This window comes from Chrysochloris asiatica, unplaced genomic scaffold (assembly GCF_000296735.1).
Source record: "Chrysochloris asiatica unplaced genomic scaffold, ChrAsi1.0 scaffold00189, whole genome shotgun sequence".
In the NCBI taxonomy this organism is placed as follows: domain Eukaryota; kingdom Metazoa; phylum Chordata; class Mammalia; order Afrosoricida; family Chrysochloridae; genus Chrysochloris; species Chrysochloris asiatica.
Genome location: NW_006408707.1, coordinates 917,261 through 930,626, shown reverse-complemented (window position 1 = coordinate 930,626; position 13,366 = coordinate 917,261). Strand labels below are relative to the sequence as shown.

Here is a 13,366-nt window from a genome sequence, read left to right as displayed (position 1 = left end):
TTGAATAAGTATGGTAGTGTAGTGGTTACGAATCGGCCTGCTAATCTCACAGTCAGCAGTTCGAAACTACCAGCTGTTCCATGGGAGAAAGATGAGGATTTCTGCTCCCATAAAGATTTACAGCCTCGGAAACCCTATGCAGGGTCGCTATGAGTCGAAACCGACTCCACGGCACATAACAACAACAATCCATAATTACTAGAAACTAGTAGTAACAGTTCAAATGTTCTCCAACTGACAAATAGATAAGCAAACTGTGATAAGTCCCCACAATGTAATATCATTCAACAATGAAAAGGCATAAACTACTGAAACATACACCCAAAAAAGTGGCTCTCATGTTTATTATGCTAAGAGGAAGAAATCATGCTGAAGAGGTTACATATTGTACAATTTTATTTATGTGACCTTCTGGAAGAGATAAAACTAAAGGATCAGAAACTGATGGATACCAAGCACTGAGAGTGGGTAGTAGCTGACTGCAAAGCCATACAAGAGAATTTGAAGTAATGATGGACAACTCCTCTGTATCTTGATGTTACACAGCAGTATATATTTATGAAAACTTATGGCATTGTACACTTTAATGGTTTGACTTACTATGTATTGTTGTTAAGTACCGTGGAGTCGGTTCCAACTCATAGTGACCCTGTACAGGGTTTCCAAGGTTGTAAATCTTTACGGGAGCAGAACGCCTCATCTTTCTCCCATGGAATAGCTGGTAGTTTCGAACTGCTGACCTTGTGGTTGGTAGCCTGATTCGTAATCACTATGCTACCAGAGCTCCTTTGATTTACTATATAAAAGTGTCATTTTATTTTGTCCACAGGACACATTTTTTTTTTTTAAAGATGATAAGGACAAAGTCAGATAATGTATAGATAAAGTATAATATCCACTGCTGTTGAGTCAATTTGGACTCATAGAAACCCAATAGGACAGCGTAGAACTGCTCTTTAGGGTTTTGGAAACTGTAAATCGTTACAGGAACAGCCTCATTTTTATCCTGTGTAGTGGCTGATTTTAAACCACCAATGTTGTAGTTATAACTGTGCCACATGAAATTATCATTTTTAAAAATTGATTCAGAGGATTCATCTATGTATGTTATAATCACTGAGTGAAAAATTATGGGCAGCAGGATATTTATATACTCTCAAATTTCCACTTCCAAGGTAATTATAAAAGCAATCAGATACCTTTACAAAGTAGAAATCTACCAGTTAGCACCTTAACTAAGAAGACAATAATAATAGGACAAGTGGTCACTGCATTCTTTCATCCAGTGCACTTTAGGGTCACCTTTTTCATAAATTAGGTGGCCAATATGTTTAGGCATATTTCTGATTGAATTTTGATTTTATTCTTAAAGGTATTTGTTCTCTTTCTCTCACCTACTCTTTTAGGTGAAATAATTGGTGACGGGCTTTCAATACTTTTTCCTATAGTGGATGGAGACTTGTAAAAATATTCAAGGGATTTTTAACTCTGCTCAGTTAAAACATAACTATCTTTAAAATAGCTACCATTCAAGTTGTTGTTAAGTGCTGTCAAATCAGTTTTAACTCATGGTGACCCTGTATGGGGTTTCCAAGGAGCAGGTGATGGGTTTGAATTGCCAACCTTGTGTTTCGCAGTCTGGTGCTGATCCTACAGCACCACACAAGGACTCTGATTATTCTAGTAAAATGCCATAAATTGATATTAATCTTGACCTTAGTACACCACTCTGAGCCCAGTAATTTCCTATCAGAGGATAGTCAAGGCAAATAATTGAGAGAAAATAGGATTTAGAGTTCAGAGTTTTCAGGAAACATGCTAAAATCGGACATCATTGCAATTCCTATCAATATTTCTATATCATTCACTTTGCTTTTTACACTTATGTTGAAATCAAACAAAAGTGGAATCAGGTCTCAGCATTATCACCAGTTATTCCAGACGTGGCTGCAGTCGGCTCCCCTTCCAAAGCTCCTCATCCTGCAGCACTGTTGTATATTATCATGGTCTGCCCATCTTCACTCTGTCTTTCCTCTTCATTTTCACATCCCACATGTGGCTTCTGCATTCACTCTATATCATTTCAGTGTGGCCTCTGAGTGATGAATCAGTGTCTAACCTTCATGCTTTGCAGGTGATTGTAAACGTCTCTAAAAGTCAAGACATGCCATAGTATTCTTTTAAAACCAATGGCAATACTGTCAGTACAAAGCAAACCAATGGGAATTTCTTTAACAAGGGAACGAAAAGAATAAAACTTTGTCAACAGGCTTATCTGTCCATTAGATTGAGAATTTCATGCCAGTCACATTTAAGATCTTATATGATATTAATACTAATCAGTGTTTATTAACATTCAAACATGTTCACAACTGTTGTAGCAGCCGAATGCCTGTAAGTTAAATTGATTTGAGTCCTTAGATACCCATTAACAGCACTGCTTCGTGTTGCAGCAGTGAAGTACAGTTGTTTGGGGGTGTTTATGAAATGATATCTATTTGATTTATAAGTGACCTTGACTAGGAAATTTCTGTGTTGGAATGTAAATGATGACCTCCCCCACATTGATTGCCAAATTGCAGCTGTGCATTCCCGTTTTCATATCATAAGAGACCACAAAGATCTGGAAACACAACAAATGTCAAGTCACAAGCTCTCAGCCTAGAGCAGTGATTTTAAGGGCAATGGTATCCAGACTTGTTTTAACCAGCCCAATCAACAACACCTAAGAGGACTTACTGTAATGATATAATGAGAATCCTCAGGAGTTCTACCAAATTCAAAATAAGGAAGAAAACCAGGCTCAATATGCTTGGCAACTGTTCTCTCACCTTTTAGCCACAAAATACCTTTAGCATCTGGCTGGTCCAGTCTGGATGAGATAGTCAATCATACTGCCTTTAGACTTCTATCCCAAATGGGACTTAGAGTTGGTGCACAGATTGCTGAAAGTGACCAGGTGTAAATACCAGGGGCAAAACACCTCTCTCTAATTTTCTGAAGAAGAGGTAGTGGAGAGGTTGGCTGACTTCTATTCTGTTTCCATATTCCCTTCAAGATTTTTTATTTAAAGAGATATTTTTGTTCTTGTCAGAGTGCAAGTGTGTTAGCCAAGACAAAATAGCCTCAAGTATTGCTGCAGCTCTTCAAGGAAGAATGAAGGGTTTCCATCCCAACCCAAACTCACTTTGAATTATAACAACATAATTGCTGAATACTAGTTTGAGAATTGCATCCATTTTCTTTTGCACATAACAGTAGATTCAGCAGTGTTTATACATCAATGTTTTGTTTGTAGTTGTTGTTATGTGCCGTGGAGTCGGTTCTGACTCATAATGACCCTGCATAGGGTTTCCAAGGGAGCAGAAAGCCGCATCTTTCTCCCATGGAACAGCTGGTAGTTTCGAACTGCTGACCTTGAGGTTCATAGCCCTATTGGTAACCACTAAGCTACCAGCGCTCCTTGTTTTGTTATTCATGATTAAATCCCAGTGTCCTTACATAGGTATTACAAAGTGAGTTTACAGCATTGCTTACTTTGTTTTCCAGGAAGACTATTCTATGTACAAGATTGTTTGTTGTATAATACTAAAGGAATAAGCTTATATAAAAGGCTAGGTTCCTGCTGGGCTCCTAGACAGAGGATAATCTGGATGTTTTGAGTTCCTCCATCTTTATATTACAGGCAATAGTCCTGTGCCTCCACAGGCCAAAAAAAAAAAAAAAAAAAATCATAGAATTTTGTAAAAAAGAAGCAGATGTTTGACTGTAGAGCTAAATGGGAAATGTAAAAACATGTGATTCCCATTTGGAATAATATAAATAATAGCAAGCATGGCAGGAAATGAGAGGTAAGAAAATATGTTAAACAAGTGCAACAACATCAGCAAGAAGCTCCAAAGGATTATCACCACAGAAAGGGGAGGGTGGGGGAAGCATTCTCTAGGGCAGGGATAGGAAACCTTTTTCTGCCAAAATTTATAACATCATTCGTGGACCATACAAAATTATCTACTTAAAATTTAACCTGCTATATTTGGTCAAATGTTTAATTAATTCACCCCTAATTCACAACAAATGTGATGATTAGAACTGGCAGAGCCAGACCAAATGATTTTGGATTCCCCACCTCTGCTCTGGTAGCATAGTGGTTATGAATCGGGCTGCGAACCTCAAGGTCAGCAGTTTGAAACTACTAGCTGTTCCATGGGAGAAAGATGAGGTTTTTCTGCTTCCGTAAAGATTTACAGCCTCGGAAACCCTGTACAGGGTTGCTATGAGTCGGAACCGACTCCAAGGCACAAAGCAATAACACCAACACCTCTGATCTAGGGGAAAGAATGGAGTTGTTAGTTGTTTGTATTGAGAACAAGTGACCCAGAATAACATGATAACAAAAACAAAAAACCCCGTAGAAGTTATAGAGAATTGTTGCAAATTTCATCCTAGGTACTTATTTACTCTATCATAGATCCACTCACCTTACATCTATTATACCTTAAAAACTGATCAGTTTGATGTGAAATGTTTATAGATGCTTCAAGACTGTTTATGATAATTATCTTCACTCTTGTTTATGCTCTTCTCTTGCTCAGCTCTCTGCTTCTACCTGACTAAACTCTTAACTCTCTACTTTCATCTTCAGTCCTGATCTGACCCTTGGATTTGAATTTTTCTTTCCTGAACATCTGTACAAAGTAAGCTGGTGTGGTTTGTCCCTCTGGGTCCCTTAACCTTGGACTCCCTTAGTTATTGTTGTTGTTGTTGTATGCCATGGAGTCGGTTCTGACTCATAGTGACCCTGTACAGGGTTTCCGAGGCTGAGTGCAAACTCTCAAATCCATACTAGCAATTTGGGCAGTGGCCAAGCTAGCCTCAGCATCGTTCACTTTTCATAAGATGTTCTCAGTTCACAATGAGATCTAAGACCAGTGTTTTCTTTCCAAAAGGAGCAACCAACTCAAGTAGGAGACACAGAGTCTCTCTGAGGTACTTGTGTGTCTTTCTCTCTGTTATTTTTGTTGTTGTTGAAAGGTTGAGGTTTTTGCCAAGGTTTAGAATTTAAGTATTTTCTAGAGGATCATCATCACAGTTTTCCTAAGATTACTGTTTTACTCGGTTCCAAATTCCTATGCTCATATAAATAGGAAAAGGGAATAGAAGGTTGAGAAAGTATAAATGCAGAAGAGAAACTTTTTATTATTTGAGATATGAGCAATTTGTTTCCCTAAATCATAATATTCTTATATAGTGCATGCTTTAAATATGAAGCAGGCCCAAGGTAGGAAAAGGTTTACTGAAATCTACATACTTAAAGTCATACACCCAGAGTTGAAATATATACTAAAAATGAGCGTGAAGCCAGTCAAATTCTTGTTAACGCAGTCTCTGTAGAAATGAGACAATTTAAATGTTGTTAGCCTTGATATCCTCACCTGTGAAAACAAAAATTATAATTTGTATCAAACCATTTCCTACAGCTATATTCGATGATGTATGTGAAAATACCTTACACTGAGTCCCAAATGGACATTCAGTAATTATTTGTTTCTTCCTTTCACCATCTCTGTGGATGCCAAACAAGGAAGCTAATGCACTTTAATTTATTGCTCCACTTCTTTGGGGGATAATAATTATCTCAGCACAGTAGAATAAATTTGTTATACATTTACCATTAAATTGTCATCTGGCAGGTGTCTTGAATAATTAGCTTGCTTCCCCCCCAGTCTTAAGATTCTGCCATAGCCTTAATTCATAGACTTAAGATGTTCCTGGTGTGGTGTTGTAAGATAAGCACAGGACTACTAATCAAATGGTCAGAAATCCAAACCTACCAGCCATTCATCATAGACCCTATAAAGGATTCCTGTGAGTTGGAACCAATTTAATGGCACATATAAAAAACAACAAAGTTGCTTTTAAGTGGCATATGCATCAACATCCTAGGCATTAGTGAACCAAAAATTGGCCATTTCGAATCTGACAATCATATGTTGGGAATGACAAATTGAAGAAGGATGGCAGTGCATTCGTCATAAAAACAGCATATCAAAATGTGTCTTGAAGTACAACACTGTCTGTGATACAATAATATCCATACACCTACAAAGAAAAACACATAATACCACTATTTTTCAAATTTATGTACCAACCACTAAAGCAAGTGATGATGAAATTGAAGAGTTCTACCAACTTCTTAAAGACTAGGGTGCACCTGACCCAAGCCATGGTATTTTCAATAACCTCATATGCATGCAAAATCTGGACAGTGAATAAGGAAGATGGTAGAAGAATTGATGCATAAAATTATGGTGTTGGAGGAGAATATTGAGAGTGCCAATCACTGCCAAAAGAACAAACAGATCTAGGTTGGAAGAAGTTCAGCCAGAGTGCTCCTTGGAGGCCAGGACCACAAAACTTTGTCTCTCATACTTCAGACATATTGTCAGGAGGGAGCAGTCACTGGAGAAGGATATCATGTTTGGTAAGGTGGAGGGTCAGACAAAAAGAGGAAGACCCCCAGCGAGATGGATTGGCAAAATGGCAGCATCAATGGGCTCAAGCATGGCAATAATTGTCAGGTTGGTCCAGGTTCAGGCAGTGTTTCGTTCTGTTGTGCATAGGGTTGCTATGAGTCAGTCCTGACTGGATGGCACCTAACAACAACAACAACCAACTTCTTCAGTCTACAATTGAACAAACATGCCATCAAAATGTATTGATAATTACTGGCAATTGGAACGCAAAGGTTAGAAATAAAGAGGAAGGCTCAGTAGTTGAAAAATATGGCCTTGGTGATGGAAATGATGCTAGAGATCACATGATAGAACTTTGTAGGATCAATGATTTCTTCATTACTAATACTTTTTTTAAACAAAATAAAAGATGACTATATTTGCATTTTACCAGATAGAATACAAAGAAATCAAATAGGTTACATCTGTAGAAAGAGAAGATAGAAAAGCCAAAACAAGGCCAGTGGTAGACTGGGAAACAGACCATTAATTACTCATACGCAAGTTCAGACTGAAGCTGAATAAAATTAAAACAAGTCCACTAAAGCCATGAATATATCCCAACAGAATTTAGGCATCATCTGAAGAACAGATTCGATGCATTAGATACTAAAGACCTAACACCAGAAGAGTTGTGGGGTAACATCAAGAACATCATTCAGAAAGAGAGCAAAATGTCATTAAGAAGACAAGAAAGAAGGAAAAGACAAGAACCAAAATGGATGTAAGAAGAGACTCTGAAACGTGCTCTCCAGCATAGAGATGCTAAAGCAAATTGAAGAAATGAGGTAAAAGAGCTGAGTAGAAAATTTCAGAGGTCAAATGGTATAACGAAATGGGCAAAGTTAGAAAACCAAAAAGGAAGAACATGCTCAGCACTTCTCAAGTTGAAGGAACTGAAGAAAGAATTCAAGCCTCTACTTGAGGTATTGAAGGATTCTATGGGCAAAATATTGTTTGATGCAGAAAGCATCAAAAAATGAAAGGAATACACAGAGTCATTGTACCAAAAAGAAATGGTAACTGTTCAACCATTTCAGCAGGTAGAATATGATGAAGAGCCAATGATATTAAAGAAGTCCAAGGTACACTGAAAGCATTGGCAAAGAAAAGGCTTTAGAAACAGATTGAAGTCTTTCAACAAACTGATGCAGCACTAGAGGCACTCACTCATCCATGCCAAGAGATTTTGCAACTATCTCACCAACTGACTGGAAGAGATCCATATTTGTGACCATTCCAAAGAGAGGTGACCCGATGGAAAGCTGAAATCATTGGACAATATCCTTAATATCACATGCAAGTAAAATTTTGCTAAAGATAATTCAGAAAAGGCTATAACCATACACTTGATAGAGAACTTACACAGGTTCAAGCCAGATTCAGAAGACAATGGGGAACAAGGAATACCACTGCTGATGTCAAATGGATCTAGGCTGAAAGCAGAGAATACCAGAGAGATGTCTACTTATTTATTAAATATGCAAAGGCTTTCAATTTTGTGGATCATGACAAACTATGGACAACATTGCAGAAAATGAGTACTCTGGAACACTTAACTGTGCTCATGAGAAGCCTGTACATAGTTATTTGAATGAACAAGGGAACTCTGAATGGTTTAAAATTAGGAGAAGTGTGTGCTGAATGGTTTAAAATTAGGAGAAGGGTTGTATTCTTTCACCATATTTATTCGATCTGTATGTAAAGCACATATTCTGAGAAACTGGGTTATACGAAGAAAGACGTGTCATCAGGATTGGAGGAAGACTCATTAACAACCTGCAATATGCAGGTCATACAATAATTCTTGCTGAAATCAAAGAGGACTTAAAATACCAATGAAGACCAAAGACAACAGCCTTCAGTATGGGTTGCATCTCAATGTAAAGAAAACAAAAATCCTCACCACTGGACCAATAAACAACACCAAGATAAGTGGAGAAAAGATTGAAGTCGTCAGAGACTACATTTTGCTTGGATCAACCATCAATAATCATGGAACAGCAGTCAAGAAATCATGCAATATATTTCATTAGGCAAATCTTTAAAGTGTTGAAGAGCAAAGATATAAGTTTGAGGACTAAGGTGCACCTGACCTAAGCCATGGTATTTTCAATAACCTCAAATGCATGTGAAAGTTGGACAGTGAATAAGGAAAACCATACAAGAACTGATGCATTTGAGTTATGGTGTTGGAGAATATTAAAAGTACCACTGACAGCCAAAAGAACAAACAAATTTGTGTTTGAAGTAGAGCCAGAATACTCCTAAGAAGCCAGGATGACCGGACTACATCTTTCATACTTTGAACATATTATCAGGAGGGACCAGTCCCTGAACAATGACATCATGCTTTGTAAATTGGAAGGTCCGCGAAAAAGAGGAAGACCCCCAATGAGACAGATTGGCACAGTGGAAGCAGCAATGGGCTCATATGTAGCAATGTGCAGTGGTTCGTTCTGCCGTCTATAGGGTAGCCATGAGTCAGTACCAACTCAATGGCACCCAACAACAATAGCAAAAGGGAGGAATCTTTAAAATATGTTCTAAATTTATCTGAAAAAGAAAAAGAAATTCAAACACTGAAGGCTAGTAATACCTGAAAAATATTCTGTTGACACGATGTTATAGAAGTTTGGTGGAGGCCAACTGACATACCCCTAAGTTTTGTGAGCTCCTCCCTACTGAAGACTCTCCATCCCTCTATACCTTAAGCTCACAGAAAAATGGCACACTTGGAAGACGTATTCATTTGTGCCCAGACTACAAACCAGTCAGTGTTGGCACTGGGAAAACCATTCCCATTTTCTGGGTCTGGCCTGTACTCCGAGTGTCGTGCATCAAACTTCCCAAATGTCATCTGCTCTCTTTGTTGGTATTGACAATTAAGATTTTACAGCCTGAAGTGATTTGTTTGAGGGAGGGAGCTGCAGCATTGGGTATCTTCTGTTATGATTGGTAGGATGGGCTCTCAGCCTTCATAATAATGCACAACAGCTGCTGAAGAACATCTCATTTTAAGTGACACCATGTTGGAAATGGAGAACCAGCCTCCACAATCATTTGTACAGTCATTTGTATGATTGAATTTCTCATTTTGAGGAAGGCAGATGACATTTTTATCTGAAAACAATTTAGCATTCTCTCTTTGGGGAGGAGGAGCTAGATCCTCCAGCAGAATACAAAACAGGTTATAGAGAGAGGTAGATAGTCTGAGTGGAAGAGAATGAAGCAATCCAAACAAAGCAATAAAGTGAAGAATTTGCATCCACCTGTTTTTGTGCACAATGATAGTATGATAGCTATTCTTCCTTTGAATACTTATTCCTTTGAGTTCACTCCATCCTAGCATACAAAATAAAGAAGGTTGGAAACAGCCAAAGGCTTCATTTGCATCTGTCATATGGATGAAATTGCTGACATTTGAGCAGCTTTGGAAATAGGATAGCTGCCTATGTGAGAAGTTCTAAGACATCCTGGATGTCCTGCTTGTCCCAGAAGCCTTGAGCAATTTAGACTGGTTGTGCACCAACAGAACTGACAGCTGTATTCTATCCAACAGCAGATGGCTAAGTCTTTAATCTGTTGTCACAACTGATACTGTGTTAAAATGTACTCTGTGCTTAGTTGTGACATCTAAATCATAAAAAGCACTGCAATAGGAAAAGACTGAATTTCAAGAGCTAGTTCCATGTATGCTCTCAAAAGGTGGTTTTGGCAACTGGAGAGAGAATTATGAGCTTGAATCACCAAATTTCATATTGTTTGCTACAACTTCTGAGTGATTTATGTGTCTTTTCCAAATTTTCTTTTCTGAAATTTCCCAGGACATTTTTAGAGAGAGGAAGCATTTTTCCCTGACAATCTTCAGAACATCCCTGTACATATCGCAGACATCCAGTCAGAGGGATGAATGCCTGTCTTGGGAGATTTCCAATAAAAAGGAAATAGAACATGCAGCAGAACATTTTAAATAAATCCAGAGTTTATACATGAACACATGATCTACTCCAATTATTGAATTCATTCTTTTTTTAAAAAAAAACAAAACTTTTTATTGTGAATTGAGTGGAGGTTTACAGAGCAGATCATCAGTTTTACATTCAGCAAATCATATGTACTTTGGTTTATCTCATTGGTTGCAGTCTCCTCAATGTAATATCACTTATCCCATTTCCTGTCTGTGTTTCTTATGTCCATTCCTCCTTCTTTCCTAACCCTTCTGAAATTTGTTCTTGGGTAGATACTGCCCTTTTGATCTCAAATGATTAACCATTCTACTGTGTGTGTACCTCACTAGTGTTGTTATCCCCCTATAGACATATACGTTGTTGTGTGCCATCAAGTCAGATGTGACTCATAACAACCCTGTTTGGCTTTCTGAGGAGTAACTGGTGGGTTTGAACCACCAACCTTGTGGTTAACTGTCCAGTGCTGATAGCTTAGCTGAAAATTGAACCACAAGGGCAAGTTCAATTGCAGAGTGCCAACAGTCACAGTTTTGAGGTTCCACCAGTCTCTGTCTGCCTAGTAAGCCTGGTCTTTTTTTATGATTGTGAGTTTTGTTTCACATTTGTTTCCAATTCTGCCCAAGGGTTTTCTAATGTGATTCAGAGCAATTCAGAGCAATTGGTAGTGGTAGACAGGCACCATCTAACTCTGGTCTCAAATTGTGGAAACTGATGTTCAAATAATCCACTTGTTCAATGGACTAATTTCATCCAAGCATCCTGTTTGAATTAATTATTAAGGAAGTGATTTGAATTCTACTCAAAAACGATATGCTTATCTACACCGTAGCAAAAAGGAATAGAATAGCAAAAACTAAGATTTTAAAATGCAACTATCCTGGGCACAGTATCCAGGAACTATCCAGGAACCCTCTCTGGCTCTAGCATGGAAATGAGAGAGTAGAACTTCCTCATCGCTACTAGATCTCTAAATTCTAGTGCATATATAAGGTGGAGGGTAACGTCATCCCAACAGTTCCTTCTTTTAAAATGAAGATTTATTCCTCTTTTCACTGGCACTTCTATGACCAAGAAGAAGGTCCTAAAGGAAGTAGTACACTAGAGTGTTTTTTCTTGAAACAGTCCTTTTCCCATGATTTTCTCATTTTTACCAACAATCATACACCTCCTTGCTTTTAGACATAACTAGGGAAAGAAGAATGTTGTTCCACTTGAGGCCAAGAAGAGAGAAATTGGGTTCAGAGTCTGGTAAGAAAGAAATCTGTTCAGTACGGAATACCCTGAAAAACAAAATAAAGCAAAAAACCTTGTGAAAATAGACAAATTGACTGAGATTTCCTGTCTCCTTATATTTTGTCAGGAGTACATGTTGTTACTACAAAGGGATTCAATGAGAAGTATCACCATAACTTAGTTTTGAATCAGAGCTCATTGGCAACTTTAGCACCCATCTCTCTACTAATGTGACAGAAAAACTGTGAAATTCAGAAATAAATGAATTATTATTTGTAAATAAGAAAACGTTAGTCTCTTTAGCCACCAGCAGCCATTTCATTTAATGAGGTGAGCCAGACTGAGGACTAACCCAATACAAAGCAGAAGGCTGCGTTAAGTGCTACAAAGAAGTGAAGCCAGAGCCCTGATCAAACCATGCTTGATGCCTACATAATGCCATGCTTTGCCATTACATGGGCCAAGAAAGCACTGTTGAAGTCTAAGTTGTTGTTAAGTGCTGTTGTGTCAGTTAGGACTCATAGCAACCTTATATAGGATTTCCAAGGAATGACTCTGAAACATCAACCTTGTGGGTAGAAGTCCAGTGCTTATCCTACAGCGTTATACCGGGACACCAAACACATCCTAAAGTACCCAAAATTTGTTACCAGGAATAAATAAGGTATTGAAATTTTTTGGGATTTGTTGTTGTTGTTGTTAAGGGCCATTAAATCAGATCCAACTAATAGCAACCCTGTACAGGGTTTCTGAGGAATGGTTGGTGAGTTTGAACCACCATCCATATGGTTCAAACCAACCTTACAGACCAGTGCATTATCCTATAGCATCACATCAGGAAGGCAACAGACTATAAATGTGAGACTTGCTGAGTGGTGAAAAACAGTGAACACACCTTTGCAATAGTCTAGGGAATCTGCAAACTGTTGCTATGTGATGGAAAAATAGTTGGTTATATATAGGAATTATAATCATGTATCTACTGAGGCTATATTGTTGTTGTTAAGTGCTGTTGAGTAGGTTCCCACCCATAGTAATGCCGTATAGGGTTTCCAAGGTGCGGTTGGTGAGCTTGAACTACCAACCTTGTGGTTCAAACCAACTTTGCAATACAGCACATTTAACCCACAGTGCCACATTACTGAGGCTATATCATGAAAATATATGGTAAAACAAAACAAAACAAAATCAGAAGGTTATAATGACTTGTAATATTCAGTTATATACTAAACAGAAAGTCAACTTAAAGGAATTGTTAAAAGCAAAGAGGAAAAATTTATATGCTTTCCCTTTGTGAACAGAAAGCAGACAAGGATGTCCTTTATGACCACTCCTATTCAATATTGTTCCATATGATCAGCCAAAACAAGGTGAGGGGGAGACTGTAAAACAGACCATCAATTGATCATATGCAAATTCAGATTTAAGATGAAGAAAACGAAAACAAGTCCACGAAAACCAAAATATGACCTTGAACATATCCCACCTGAATTTAGAGATCATCTGAAGAACAGATTAGACACATTACTCACTAAAGACTAAAGACCAGACATCATGAACATCATACAGGAAGGAAACAAAAAGTCATTAAGAAGACAAGAAAGAAGGAAAAGATCAAAATGTATGTCGGAGAGCCATTGCCATGCC

The 13,366-nt window shown here is 38.0% G+C and overlaps 1 pseudogene; it reads left to right on the top strand.

The window, feature by feature from the left end:
- Nucleotides 1-3,834: 3,834 nt before the first annotated feature.
- LOC102839773 overlaps nucleotides 3,835-13,366 on the top strand; it is a 168,063-nt pseudogene continuing 158,531 nt past the window's right edge.